The following is a 15,297-nucleotide window of genomic DNA, read 5'->3' as shown; positions in this document are numbered from 1 at the left end:
ATTGTGATCACTATTCCCAAAGTAGTCCCCTACTGAAACTTCAACCACCTGGCCGGGCTCATTCCCCAACACCAGGTCCAGTATGGCCCCTTCCCGAGTTGGACTATTTACATACTGCTCCAGAAAACCCTCCTGGATTCTCCTTACAAATTCTGCTCCATCTAGACCTCTAACACTAAGTGAATCCCAGTCAATGTTGGGAAAATTAAAATCTCCTATCACCACCACCCTGTTGCTCCTACATCTTTCCATAATCTGTTTACATATTTGTACCTCTATCTCACGCTCGCTGTTGGGAGGCCTGTAGTACAGCCCCAACATTGTTACCGCACCCCTCCTATCTCTGAGTTCTGCCCATATTGCCTCACTGCTTGAGTCCTCCATAGTGCCCTCCTTCAGCACAGCTGTGATATCCTCTTTGACCAGTAATGCAACTCCTCCACCCCTTTTACCTCCCTCTCTATCCCGCCTGAAGCATCGATATCCTGGGATATTTAGTTGCCAATCGTGCCCTTCCTTCAACCAAATCTCAGTAATAGCAATAACATCACACTCCCAGGTACTAATCCAAGCCCTAATTTCATCTGCCTTACCTACTACACTTCTTGCATTAAAACAAATGCACCTCAGACCACCAGTCCCTTTGCGTTCATCATCTGCTCCCTGCCTACTCTTCCCCTTAGTCACGCTGACTTCATTATCTAGTTCCTTGCAGGCTTTAGTTAATACCTCCTTACTGACCTCCTCATTTGGTTCCCATCCCCCTGCCACATTAGTTTAAACCCTCCCCAACAGCATTAGCAAAAGCACCCCCAAGGACATTGGTTCCAGTCCGGCCCAGGTGTAGACCGTCCAATTTGTAATAGTCCCACCTCCCCCAGAACCGGTCCCAATGTCCCAAAAATCTGAACCCCTCCCTCCTGCACCATCTCTCAAGCCACGCAATCATCCTGACTATTTTTTCATTTCTACTCTGACTAGCACGTGGCACTGGTAGCAATCCTGAGATTACTACCTCTGAGGTCCTACTTTTTAACTTGGCTCCTAACTCCCTAAATTCTGCTTGTAGGACCTCATCCCATTTTTTACCTATATCATTGGTGCCTATGTGCACAACGACAACTGGCTGTTCACCCTCCCCCTTCAGAATGTTCTGCAGCCGATCTGAGACATCCCTGACCCGTGCACCTGGGAGGCAACATACCATTCGGGAGTCTCGTTTTCGACCACAGAACCGCCTATCTACTCCCCTTACAATCGAATCCCCTATGACTATAGCCCTTCCACTCTTTTTCCCGCCCTTCTGAACAGCAGAGCCAGCCACGGTGCCATGAACCCGGCTACTGCTGCCTTCCCCTGGTGAGCCATCTCCCCCAACAGTATCCAAAACGGTATACCTGTTTCGGTGGGAGATGACCGCAGGGGACACCTGCGCTGCCTTCCTGCTCTTTCTCTGCCTTTTGGTCACCCATTTCCTTTCTCCCTCAGCAATCCTTATAAGACAAGCCCCTCATCCCAGGAATCAGCCCAGTGAACCTTCTCTGAACTGCTTCCAATGCAAGTATATCCCTCCTTAAGTGAAGAGACCAAAACTGTGCACAGTTCTCTAGGTGCTGTCTCACCAATGTCCTCTTTGTCAACATTTCATTTGCCTTCATATTTATTTGTTGTACCTGTATGTTAGATTTTTGTGACTCCTGTACAAGGACACCCAGATGCATTTGGACTGCAGCATTCTGCAGTCTCTCCATTTAAATAATGTTCTGCTTTTCTACTCTTTCCACCAAAGTGGACTACCTTACACTTTCCCATATTAAACTCCATCTGCCAAATTTTTTCCCACTCACTTAACTATCTATATCTCTTTGTGTCCTCCTCACAACTTGCTTCCTACCAATCTTTGTATCATTCGAAAACTTGGCTACAATACAGTCTGTCCCTTCATCCAAGTAATTAATATAGATTGTAAATAGTTGAGGTCCCAGCACTGATCCCTGTGGCACTCCACTAGTTACAGTTTGCCAACCTGATAATGCCCCATTTGTCCCGACCCCTTGTTTCCTGTTAGTTTGTCAATCCTCTATCCATGCTAATATATTACTCCCAATACCATCTTGTGTAGTAACCTTTTATGTTGTGCAAATGCACGACATCTATTGATTCCCCTTTATCCACCCTGCTCATTTACATCCCAAACAACTTTAATAAATTTGTCAAACATGATTTCCCTTTCATAAAACCATGTTGCCTCTGCTTGATTATATTATGATATTCTAAATATCCTGCTACTAATTCCTTAATAACGTTCTCCAGCATTTTCCAATAAAGGTGTTAGGCTAATGGCCCTATAGTTTCCTGATTTATCTCTCCCTCTTTTCTTGAATAAGGGTGTTACAGTCACAGTTTTCCAATCCACTGGGACCTTTCAGAAATCTAGGCAATTTTGGACAATTACAAACAATGCATTCACTTTCTCTGCAGCTACTTCTTTTAAGGCCCTAGGATGCAAACCATCAGGGCCAGAGGACTTGTCAGCATTTGCTCCCAATAGTTTTCTTCGTACCTTTTCTCTAGTGATATTCACAGAATTGTTTCAGCACAGAATGAGGCTATTTAGCCCATCGTGTCTGTGCTGACTCTCCTAAGCAGCAATTTATCTAGTGCCACTCCCCTGCCTTCTCCCTGTAGCCCTGCACATTCTTCCTTTTCAGGTGACAGTCCAATTCCCTCTTGTTCGGCGGAGAGTTTCATCTGTTGACTTTTTTTAAATTAAAATAAAACCACCCAGTTTGTATTTTTGAACTTGCCTCTACCACATTCTCAGCCAGTGCATTCCAGATCCTAACTACTTGCTGCATGAAAGTTTTTCCTCATGTCGCCATTGCTTCTTTTGCCAATGACCTTAAACTTCTGCCCTCTTGTTCTCAATCCTTCCACCAATGAGAACAGTTTTTCCCCATCTACTCTAGCCAGACACCTCATGATTTTGAATACCTCTATCAAATCTCTTCTCAACCTTCTATACTCCAACGAAAACCGTCCCAACTTTTCCAATCTATCTACATAACTTGAATTCCTCATCTCTGGAACCATTCTCATGAATCTTTTCTGAGCACACGAATGCCTTCACATCTTTTCTAGATTGTGGCACCCAGAACTGGAAGCAATACTTCAGTTGAGGCCAACCCAGTGTTCTATACAAGTGTAACATAACTTTCTTGCTTTTGTACTCTATGCCTCTATTAATAAAGCCTGGGATGCTTTATTAACCGTGCTCGCAACCTGTTCTGCCACAACAGAAAGGGACAGTTTGTTCCTGGAGTTTGAGAGAAATTAGGTTTCAAAATGATGCAGAGTTTCAGCCAATGAGGGAGATCTGGGCTCAGCCCCGCCTACTTGGTGCCTCAGGCCCCACCCATCACTCCGATTGGTTAGAGGAAGGTAGAAATGTGATGGCTGTATTCATTACAAGGGGGAGGAGAGGAAGAACAGGAGAGAAGGTCTGTGATAGGGTGGAGGGCAGGAGAGATTAAATGACAAAGATGTCATGGAACAATAGGCAAGGAGAGTGGTAATTGTTGTAGTAAAAGACAAAGCATTTGTCCAGGGAGAGAATGATAATGGGAGAATAATGAACAGCTCTATCCGAAAGCAAAAAACATGAAAGATAAGTTTAAGATCAGCATACAGTTCAAAAGAAACAATCAAAATTGAGCTCATGGTCTGAAATTGCTGAATTTAATGTTGAGCCCAGAAGACTGTAAATTCCATTGACTTGGTTCGCCAGACATGATCAGCTCAGATACAGCATGTGTTTAATGAAGCTTAAAGCTCCCTTGACACTACCTAATGAATCACAACCAACTCAGATACCAGATGTTGTCACTGCAGAATGAAAATCCCTCTCCATGTAAGTGTCATATTTGACATGTGAGCAGTGTTTATTAACATGTTCAGCTCCGCTCAACTTGCCACATCAAAGGCAAAGTCTGATGACAGATGCTGAAATGCTCCCAGTTGCTGGTTACCTGTCAGGTAACTTTTTAAAGCTAGTCTGGGCGGAAAGAAGAAGCCAAAGGGAAATTTCTTGTCTCTGAAATTACCAGTTACAGACCCTGGTGAGGATGTGGAAAGGTCGGGTACAGTTTACAAATACTGGTCGAATAGAAACCTTTTGGGGGCCGGACTCTGGCCTGTGGGCTGAATGTCAGACAAACCTGCTCTACACTGTCGCTGTAAACACTTACAGGGCAAGTACAGCACAAGGTTAGAAAAAAAAACTGGGTTAGATACAAAGTAAAGCTCCCTCTACACTGTCCCATCAAACACTCCCAGGGCAGGTACAGCATGGGTTAGGTAGAGAGTAAAGCTCCCTCTACACTGTTTCCATCAAACACTCCGACAGCACATAGATTGTCTCCACACTTTGACAAACACACCACACAGGAACACAGAACCATATACATATCTTGTCTTTGTGTAAAAACTGGCCAGCTTTAAAACATTTATCTCCCCCTGCCCCGTCTCCAGCCTGATTTCACACATCTGTCTTACTCTGTCCTGATTTCTCATTCTTGAGCTCTCTCCATGTCTCTCTCTTCCTTCCCTTCTCTCCCTTTCCCTGTCTACCTCTCCCTATCTCTTGCACTCTGTCTCTCTCTCTCTCATCCCCAGTTTCTTTCACTCTCTCTCTTTCTCTAACCTGCTCTCTCTGCCTGGTGCTATATGTTCCGTGTATGTGTCAATGTCAGCTCCAATAAAGAGGTTATTAAGACACAGTTAATTGTTAAGTTGGATAAGATACCTAATACACAGGTTACAATGTTACAAATAATTGTTAAATTGTATTCATTTACTGATACACAGCAAGGAAAGGTTATTATTCATTGTTACCTTGGACTTGATTAGCATTCCACAGGGTATAAAGTCAGCTTTGATAGTAAAATTGAGCTTTATAACTGATATAGAAGAGAATACATTTACTGAAAATTATAAAATTGGTCTTGATAACCAATGCGCAGTTACTAGATATAGTTAATTGTGTGATTTTTTTTGTTTTATTTATTCATGGGATTTGAGTGTCGCTGGCTAGGCCAGCATTTATTCCCCATCCCTAATTTCCCTTGAGAAGGTGGTGGTGGTGAGTTGCCTTCTTGAACCACTGCAGTCCATGTGGGGTAGATACACCCACAGTGCTGTTAGAAAGGAAGGCCTAGGAAGTTGACCCAGCGACAGTGAAGGAATGGCGATATAGTTCCAAGTCAGGATGGTGTGTGGCATGGAGGGGAACTTGCAGGTGGTGGTGTTCCATGCATCTGCTTCCCTTGTCTTTCTAGTTGGTGGTAGAGGTTGCAAGTTTGGAAGGTGCTGACTAAGGAGCCTTGGTGTGTTGCTGCAGTGCATCTTGTAGATGGTACACACTGCTGCCAGTGTGCATCAGTGGTGGACGGAGTGAATGTTTGTTAATGGGGTGCCAATCAAGCGGGCTGCTTTGTCCTAGATAGTGTCGAGCTTCTGGAATGTTGTTTGAGCTGCACTCATCCAGGCAAGTGGAGAGTATTCCATCACACTCCTGACTTGTGCCTTGTAGACGGTGGACAGGCTTTGAAGAGTCAGGAGGTGAGTCACTCGCTGCAAGATTCCTAGCTTCTGACCTGGTCTTGTAGCCACGGTATTTTTATGGCTACTGCAGTTCAGCTTCTGGTCAATGGTAGCCCCCAGGATGTTGATAGTGGGGGATTCAGTGATCATAATGCCATTGAATGTCAAGGGGAGATGCTTAGATTCTCTTTTGTTGGAGATGGTCATTGTCTGGCACCTGTGTGGCGCAAATATTACTTGCCACTTATCAGCCCAAGCCTGGATTGTCCAGGTCTTGCTGCATCTGGACACGGACTGCTTCAGTATCTAAGGAGTCATGAATAGTGCTGAACATTGTGCAATCATCAGTGAACATCCCCACTTCTGACCTTATGATTGAAGAAAAGTCATTGATGAAGCAGCTGAAGATGGTTGGGCCTCGGACACTACCCCGAGGAACTCTTGCAGTGATGTCCTGGAGCTCAGATGATTCTGAGCAGGTTATTGCTAAGCAAATGCAGCTTGATAGCACTGTCGACAACACCTTCCATCACTTTACTGATGATTGGGAGTAGACTGATGGGTGGTAATTGGCCAGGTTGGACTTGTCCTGCTTTTTGTGCACAGGACATACCTGGGCAATTTTCCACTTTACCTGGTAGATGCTAGCGTTGTAGCTGTACTGGAACATCTTGGCCAGGGGCATGGTAACGTTTGGAGTATAGATCTTCAGTACTATTGCCAGAATGTTGTCAGGACCATAGCCTTTGCAGTATCCAGTGGCTTCAGTTGTTTCTTGATATCATGCAGAGTGAATTGAATTGGCTGAAGACCAGCATCTGTGATGCTGGGGACTTCAGGAGGAGGCCGAGATGAATCATCCACTTGGCACTTCTGGCTGAAGATTGTTGCAAGTGCTTCAGCCTTATCCTTTGCACTGATGTGCTGGGCTCCCCCATCATTGAGGATAGAGATATTTGTGGAGTCACCTCCTCCAGTTAGTTACATAATTGTCCATCATCATTTCCGACTGGACGGGCAGGACTGCAGAGCTTAGATATGACCCATTGGCTGTGGGATCACAACTCTGGCTATCGCATGCTGCTTGTGCTGTTTGGCATACAAATAGTCCTGGGTTGTAGCTTCACCAGGTTGTCACCTCATTTTGAGGTATGCCTAGTGCTGCTCCTGGCATGTCCTTCTGCACTCTTCTTTGAACCAGGGTTGATCCCCTGGTTTAATTGTAATGGTAGAGTAGGGATATGCTGGGTCATGAGGTTACAGATTGTGGTTGAGTACAGTTCTGCTGCTGCTAATGGCCCACAATGCCTCAATAATGCCCAGCTTTGTGTTGCTATATACGTTCGAAATCTATCTCATTTAGCACAGTGGTGGTGCTACAGAACACGATGGAGGGTATCCTCAATGTGAAGATGGGACTTTGTCTCCACAAGGACTGTGCGGTGGTCACGTCTACCAATACTGTCATGGACAGATGCATCTGTGGCAAGCAGATTGGTGAGGACGAGGTCAAATATGTTATTCCCTCTTGTTGGTTCCCTCACCAATGTTATATGGAGGTTATAACATTAGTTAATTGTTAAATTGAGATTGCTAACAATGAAAGGTGAATAAATTTGCAATTAGTTGTTAAATTGAGTATAATAAACAATGCACAGGGGAATACAGTTATATTTAATTATTAATTTGTTCTTGATAACAATACACTTTGAAATTACATTGTTGTTACTTGTTCCACTAGCTGTAGTGAACAATACACCAGGGGATAAAGTTACAGTTATTTGTCCAATTGAATGGGGCGAATACATTCGCTAATAAAATTAATCATGATAATGAGTGCATAGAGGTGCAAAGATCTAGTTAATTGTTAATGTTGGCACGATATCCAATACCCAGGGAAATAAATTTAAAGTAGTTGTGAAATTGTGCTTGATGGCCAATGAACAGGGCATAATGTTACATTTAATTTTTAAATCGGCCTTTGTAATCAATACACATGAGAATAGAGTTGCAGTTAATTGTTTAATCAGGCTTCATAACCAGTATGCAGAGAATAAAGATCCAGTTCATTGTTAAATAGAGGTCCACAACCAATAGAGAGGGACCCTTCGTGTGAAGAAATTTAAGGTCTGGAACATAGGAGCTGAAAGTGTTTTGGAATCAGATTTTATAGGGATTTCAAAAAGCAATTGGGCATGTACTTGAAGAGGACTGATTTACAGTTATTGGGAAAAAGGCAGGGCAGTGGGAGTAAATTGCTCAGCTCTTTCAAACAGCTGGAACAGGTCCAATGGACGTAATGGACTCTTTCTGTGCTGTAAGATCCTTATCTTCTGATTGTGCAACCCCTGATCATGTCCAGTGAGACTGTAAATGAGCCTGATCATGTGACCCAGTGACACCTTGAGTGGGAGGAGCTCTGGCTCCTTTGTGACATCATTTCTGGCTGCCTTGTGATTGGCTCCTTTTGTGATGTCACCTGTTTCTGCCACTGGTTACATCCTATCAGTGGGATGGCAGTGTGGAAGGAGCTGGAGTGACAGCGGACACTGGGAGTGAGTTTGGTCCCAAGAAACAAGGAAAACAACAGAAAAGTAATTAAATCGAACTTATTAACTGCAAATATAGTCATATTAAATATAATTATAGTCAAAAAACTATCCCACTGATGTGGCGATTCTGGGATTAGTCAGAAGGTTCCAGGCACAAGTCCCACTCCAGGAAATGAACATAAAAATCCAGGCTGACATTCCAGTGCAGTACTGAGGGAGTGCCATCTTTTGGATGTGATGTTAAGCTGAGTTGGTTATGATTCACTGGGGAGTGTTAAGGGAGCTGTTTGCAGCATTGATAATGCTTTTTCTGAGTTGGTTATGATTGATTGGTAATGTCAAGGGAGCTGTTTGCTGCATTAAGCACTTGCTGTATCTGAGCTGGTTATGCTTCATTGGGTAGCATTAAGGGAGCTTATGAAAATGTGCTAGGTCGAATGATGATTTTGAATCCACTACTGCAAACCTGAATATTAAACAGGTGGAGACAAACCACTCAAACTTTGCAAGCTTTGAACTCTCCTGCTGACAACGAGCACTGAGGCATATTCCCTGCTGCAGAGTATAGTGTTCAGTGGTTTAATTGATCTGTATTTGATTGTGTTAGTCTGTTTACCAATTGATGATCACTGTGGTTAATTACTTAAGCCTGAGGGTGTTGCTAGGGTAGAGAAGTTTCTGGAAAGGACAGACAGAAACTGCTTTGAAGGAAATCAGCCACATTGCTGCATCCCAGAGAACCACTGAATCAGCCATCCACATTTTCAAATCAGAAGCCAGAGAACCACTGATTCAGCATCCAGATCTTCAAACTGGAACTCTCAGGGCCACCAAAGGAAGGTCACACAACCACCGAATTCAGCCTGAAGCCAGCGGAGTCACCAATCTCCATAGACTGTATACCCCTTTAATTTCTCGGACTCTAATTCGACCAATCTATCCTTCCCCACTCTGTAACCTATTTGTGTGTGTGTGTGTGTGTGTGTGTGTTTGTGTAAGTTGGAGTGTATTTTATTATTTTACTTAGATAGGTTTAAGTACAATAAAGCTGAACTCTTCCTTTGTTAAACTCAAGGAAACCTGTCCGATGGCTCATTTTATGATTGCAGCACATAAACAGTTAAACATGCACTGAATGGCAAGTATAACCATTAAAAAAAATAAATAAACCTTTTGTGGTCAAACAAAGAGAGGGAAAAGAGGGGAGCCCTTCAACCTCTCATCACCTGATTGGAACAGAGCTGTATGCTGCATTGGAAATATGATGTTGTGGCTACAACAGAGACCTGGTTCAAAGGGCAGGACTGGGTGTTAAATATTCCTGGATATAAGGTGGTCAAGAAAGATAGAAAAAAAAAAGAAAAAGGAGAGGAGTGGTGATATTGATTAAGGCGAACATTGCAGTGCTGAAGAGAGAGGATGTCCCAGAGGGGTCAAGGACAGAATCTATTTGGCTAGAGCTAAGGAACAAAAAAGTTGCAATTACATTACCCGGTGTAGTTTATAGGCCACCAACTAGTGAAAAGGATGACGAGGAACGAATTTACAAGGAAATTCCAGCGAGATGCAAGGATTATAGAGTAGTTACAAAGGGCGACTTTAGTTGTCCCAAATGTAGACTGGGATAGTAGTAGTGTAAAGGGCAGAGAGGGGCAAGAGTTCCTAGAGTGCATTCAGGAAAATTTTCGACAGTAGTATTTTTCCAGTCCAATGAGAGGGGAGGCACTGCTAGACCTGGTTCTTGGGAATGAAGTTGGCCAAGTGGATCAAATACCAGGAGGAGAACATTTAGGGGACAGGGATCATTGTATCATAAGGTTTAGGTTGGTTATGGAAAAGTACATAGAGCAATCTAGGGTAAAAAATAATTAACTGGGGGAAAGCCAAATTCAATGAGGTAAGAATGGATCTGGGCTGAATAAATTGGAATCAAAGGTTGGCAGGAAAAGCAGTAGCGGAATAATGGGCTGCGTTTCAATAAGAGATAGTTTGGGCACATTTGAAGGGGAAAGGTAGGCAAACAAATCCAGAGCTCCCCGGGAGACAAAAGAGATAGAGATGAAGATGAAGAAGAAAAAGTGTGCTTATGACAGATGTCAGGTAGGTAATACAATGGAGAACCAGGCTGAATATAGAAAGTCCAGAGTGGAAGTAATAAAGCAAATAACAGAAGCAAAGAGAGAGAAGGAAAAGAGACTGGCAGCTAACATTAAGGGGAATCCCAAAGTCTTCTATAGGCATACAAATAGTAAAACCGTGGTAGAAGGTGAATTAGGGCTGATTAGGGACCTAAAGGGGGAGTTATGCATGGAGACAGAGGGAATAGCTGAAGTATTAAATGAATACTTTGCATCTGTCTTTACCAAGGAAGAAGAGGCTACACAGGCCACAGTGAAAGAGGAGGTAATTAATACACGAGAAGGATTTAAAATTAATAAAGAGGAGGCATTAGATAGGCTATCTATATTTAAAGTTGAGGAAGCACCAGGGCCAGATGAGATGCATCCAATGATACTGAGGGAAGTGGAAGTAGAAATTGCAGAGGCACTGGCCATAATTTTCCAGTCTTCCTTAGACTCAGGGGTGGTGCCGGAGGACTGGAGAATTGCAAATGTTACACCATTGTTCAAAAAAGGGTGTAAAGATGAGCCCAGCAACTACAGCTCAGTTAGTTTAACTTCAGTTGTGGGGAAACTTCTGGAAACAATAATTCGGAACTAAATTAAGAGTTACATGGACAAATGTAGGTTAATTAAGGAAAGGCAGCATGGATTTGTTAAGAGAAAATCATGTTTAACTAACTTGCTGGAGATTTTTGAAGAGGTAAGAGAGAGGGTTGATGAGGCTAATGTCATTGATGTGGTGTACATGAACTTCCAGAAGGCATTTGATACAATACCACACAACAGACTTGTGAGCAAAGTTATAGCTCATGGAATAAAAGGGACAGTAATAACATGGATACAAAATGGGCTGAGTGACAAGAAACGGAGAATAATGGTAAATAGATGTTTTTCAGGCTGGTTGAGGTTTGTAGTGGAACTCCCCAGGGGTCAGTGTTGGGACCCTTGCTCTTCCTGATATGTATATTAACAATCTAGGCCATCGTGTACAGGGCACAATTTCAAAATTTGTGGATGATACGAAACTTGGAAGCATTGTGATCTGTGAGGAGGATAGTGTAGAACTTCAAAGGGACATAGAAAGTTGGTGGAATGGACGGACAAGTGGCAAATGAACTTCAATGCAGAGAAATGTGAAGTCATTCATTTTGGTTGGAAGAACATGGAGAGGCAATATAACATAAAGGGCACAACTCTAAAGGAGGTGCAAGAGCAGAGGAACCTTGGGGTATATGTGCATAAATCATTGAAGGTGGCAGGACAGGTTAAGAGAGCAGTTAATAAAGCATACAGTATCCTGGGCTTTATTAATAGGGACATAGAGTACAAGAACAAGGAGCTTATGTAAACTTGAATAAGACACTAGTTCGTCCTCAGCTGGAGTATTGCCTCTATTTCTGGGTGCCGTACTTTAGGAAAGATGTGAAGGCATTGGAGAGGGTGCAGAAAAGATTCACAAAAATAGTTCCAGGGATGAGGAAATTCAGTTATGAAGATAGATTGGAGAAGTTAGGACTATTTTCCTTGGAGAAGAGAAAGCTGAGAGGTGATTTGATAGTGGTATTTAAAATCATGAGGGGTCTGGACAGAGCAGATAGGGAAGAACTGTTCCCTTTCGTGAATGGATCGCGTACGAGAGGGCACAGATTTAAGGTAATTAGCAAAAGAAGCAAAAGCGGCATGAGTAAAAACTTTTTCACGCGGCGAGTGACTGGGGTCTAGACTGCATTGCCTGAGAGTGTGGTGGAGGCAGGTTCAATCAAGGCATTCAAAGGGGAATTGGACTGTTATGTGAAAAGTAAGGTGAATTGCTCAATCGGAGAGCTGTTGCAGACATGATGGGCCGAATGGCCTCCTTCTGCACTGTAACAATTCCGTGCTACTGTGAGAGAGAGAGAGCACTGCGAGACCAGCGTCAGGTCTGAGAGTGCAGCGAGGTTAAAGCAGTGGCAACAGAGAGACCACTGTCAAAACAACGGGGGTTCTGAGAACACAGCAAGGATAAAGGAGCAGCGGAGAGACAAAGTGAGAGCACTGCAAGAACAGCAGGTGGTCCGACAGCACAGCAGGTTTAAACCATCTTTAAGAGCACTGCAGGAGCAAGTCAACAAAAATAAAATCATTGCATGACATGCCAGGAGAGCAGGTATGTGATTGGTGAGTATTAAGTTCTTTTCTACCTAAATTTGGGCAGTGATTTAAACTAGGACCGGTAACTATACTGTGTTACATTTATGGCTTAACTATTTAAACAATTTTTTTTATAACTACAAATAAGTAAAACATTTAGTTCCCTACAAAATAAAACAATTAAAAGAAAGTAATATCAGCATAAGGGAGGCAGCTGATTGGTGAGTCTGTATTTACTTCAGTTTATTTCGATTGAGTCAGTTAATAGTCTGATAAATAAAGGCATGGCAGGGCATCTCAGTCCCGCGGAGTGTACATCTTGTTCCATGTGGGTACTTTAGGATGCTTTTTGTGTAAAGGACAACCACATGAACAGGAAGTGTCATCAGCTGGAGCAGCTTGACCTACTGTCACTGTGGTGCATACGCCAGGATGTGAGTTTCATGAATAGCACTTTTCTGGATGAGGTCACCCCACAGCTGAAGAGTATGCAGGTAGAGAGGAAATGGTTGACCACCAAGCAGGCAAGGAGAACCAGGTAATTAGTGCAGCAGTCCCCATAGCTCATCCTGCTCTCCAACCAGTATTCAGTTCTGACTCTCCCCAGTGTACAGAGACTGTGAATACAGTATACTAGATGGAAAAAGATACAAGTAAATCACTATTTAACCTGGAAAGATGTTTGGAGTCTTGGACGGTGAGAAGGGGGGAGGTAAAATGGCACGTGTTGCATTTGTTCCGCCTGCTTGAGAAGGTGCTTTGTGAAAGGGAGATTGTGTTGGGGTGATTGAGGTGTAAACTAGGGTGGCGTGGAGGAAACAGTCCTTTCGGAATGCTGAAAGGGGCAGGGAGGGGAAGATGTGTCTAGTAGAGGCATCACACTGGATCTGGCAGAAAATGCAGAGAAAGATCCATTGATTGTGAAGGCTGGTGTGGTGGTAGGTGAGGACAAGAGGAACCCTATCATGGTTCTGGGGACAGGGATTCTGTCCCGGGCTGTATGCAAACTTGCTGGAACGAACCTTTTCGTATTGAATGTAACCGCACTGATCTGAAACTGTACACACAGAATGTAACGATAAGAACACAAGAAATGGTATCAGGAGTAGACCGTGCTGCCCCTTGAGCCTGCTGTGCCATTCAATATGATCTTCTCCCTCAACGTCACTTTATCACCCTCTGCCCAAATCCCTTGATTCCCTGAGAGACCAAAAATCTGTGCATCACAGCCTTAAATATACTTAACGATTGATATCCACAACCCTCTGGGCTAGAGAATTGCAAAGATTCACAACCCTTTTGAGTGAAAAAGTTTCTCCTCTTCTCAGTCTTAAATGATCAACCCCTTATCCTGAGACTGTGCCCCCCACTCCCCCCTCCCACTGACCTTTTAGATTGCCTAGACAGGGGAAACAACATCTCTGTATCTACCATGTCAAGCCCCTTCAGAGTCTTGTATGTTTCAATGAGATCACCTCTCATTCTTCTAACCTCCAGAGAATATATAGCAAACTTACTCAGCCTCTCATCCCAGGAACTAATCTCGTGAACCTTCGTTGTAACACCTTCAATGCAAGGATATCCTTCCTTAAATATGGAGACCAAAACTGCAGACAGTACTCCAGGTGTGGTCACTCCAAAGCCCTGTGCAATTGGAGCAAGACTTCCTTATTTTTGTATGCCAATCCCCTTGAAATAAATGCCAACATGCCATTTGCCTTCCCAATTGCTTGCTGTACCCGAATGCTAACTTTCTGTGTTCCTTGTATGGGTTTCTCTGAACATCAACATTTAGAAGTTCCATGCCCTTTAAAAATATTCAACTTTTCTATTATTACTACCAAAATGAAAAACCTCACACTTCCCCATATTATACTCCATATGCCAACTTGTTGCCCATTCACTTAACCTGGCAATATCTCTTTGCAGCCTCTTTGTGCCCTCCCCACATTCCTGAATATGCTGAATTGGACCAGTTTACACTGAATTTAAACATGCTGAACAGGACCTGTCCACACTGAAAGCAATGACGCTGAACTGGACATGTTCACACTGAATGTAACTGTGCTGAACTGAACTTGTTCACGCTGTGCACATTAAATATGCTGACACTAACCTGGGCAAGTTTGCATAGAAAACAATTGTGACGAACTGGGCCTGTGCACACCGAATGTAACTGTACTGAACTGGACCTGCCACACTGAAAACTTGGGTAATTTTGTTAATGTGAATGTACAGTCTGAGAGAGATTTGGAACCACATTACATAGAAACATAGAAAATAGGAGCAGGAGTAGGCCAATCAGCCCTTCGACCCTGCTCTGCCATTCATTATGATCATGGCTGATCATCCAACTCAGTAACCTGTTCCCACTTTCCCCCCATATCCTTTGATCCCTTTCGCCCCAAGAGCTATATCTAACTCCTTCTTGAAAACATACAATGTTTTGGCCTCAACTGCTTTCTGTGGTAGCGAATTCCACAGGCTCACCACTCTCTGGGTGAAGTAATTTTCTCCTCATCTCAGTCCTGAAAGGTTTACCCTGTATCCTTAGACTATAACCTCTGGTTCTGGACTCCCCCACTATCGGGAACATCCTTCCTACATCTACCCTGTCAAGATGTGTTAGAATTTTATAGGTTTCTATGAGATCTCCCCTCACTCTTCTGAACTCCAGCGAATATAATCCTAACCGACTCAATCTCTCCTCATATGTGATCACGTGGACTGAATAATGGTCAGATGTCAGATACTTAGCTGCATTATCCTTCAGGACCAGAATATCTCTGGTCAGATATACCTCATGTTAAGGCCATGTAACTCAGCATTGAGGGGTTTAGCCCAGTAATTCCTCATTTTCAATGCTCACTTTTACCATTGCAACCACCTAT

General features: G+C 43.3%; 1 protein-coding gene across 1 annotated transcript in view; it reads left to right on the top strand.

The window, feature by feature from the left end:
* Positions 1 to 15,297, top strand: part of LOC137381323 (zinc finger protein 229-like) — a 66,010-nt gene that overhangs the window by 28,483 nt on the left and 22,230 nt on the right. The gene's annotated exons all lie outside the window — the stretch shown is intronic.

Source organism: Heterodontus francisci, chromosome 22, assembly GCF_036365525.1.
Source record: "Heterodontus francisci isolate sHetFra1 chromosome 22, sHetFra1.hap1, whole genome shotgun sequence".
Lineage (NCBI taxonomy): Eukaryota > Metazoa > Chordata > Chondrichthyes > Heterodontiformes > Heterodontidae > Heterodontus > Heterodontus francisci.
The sequence above is the reverse complement of the archived record's forward strand: the minus strand, read 5'-3'. Positions and strand labels throughout refer to the sequence as shown.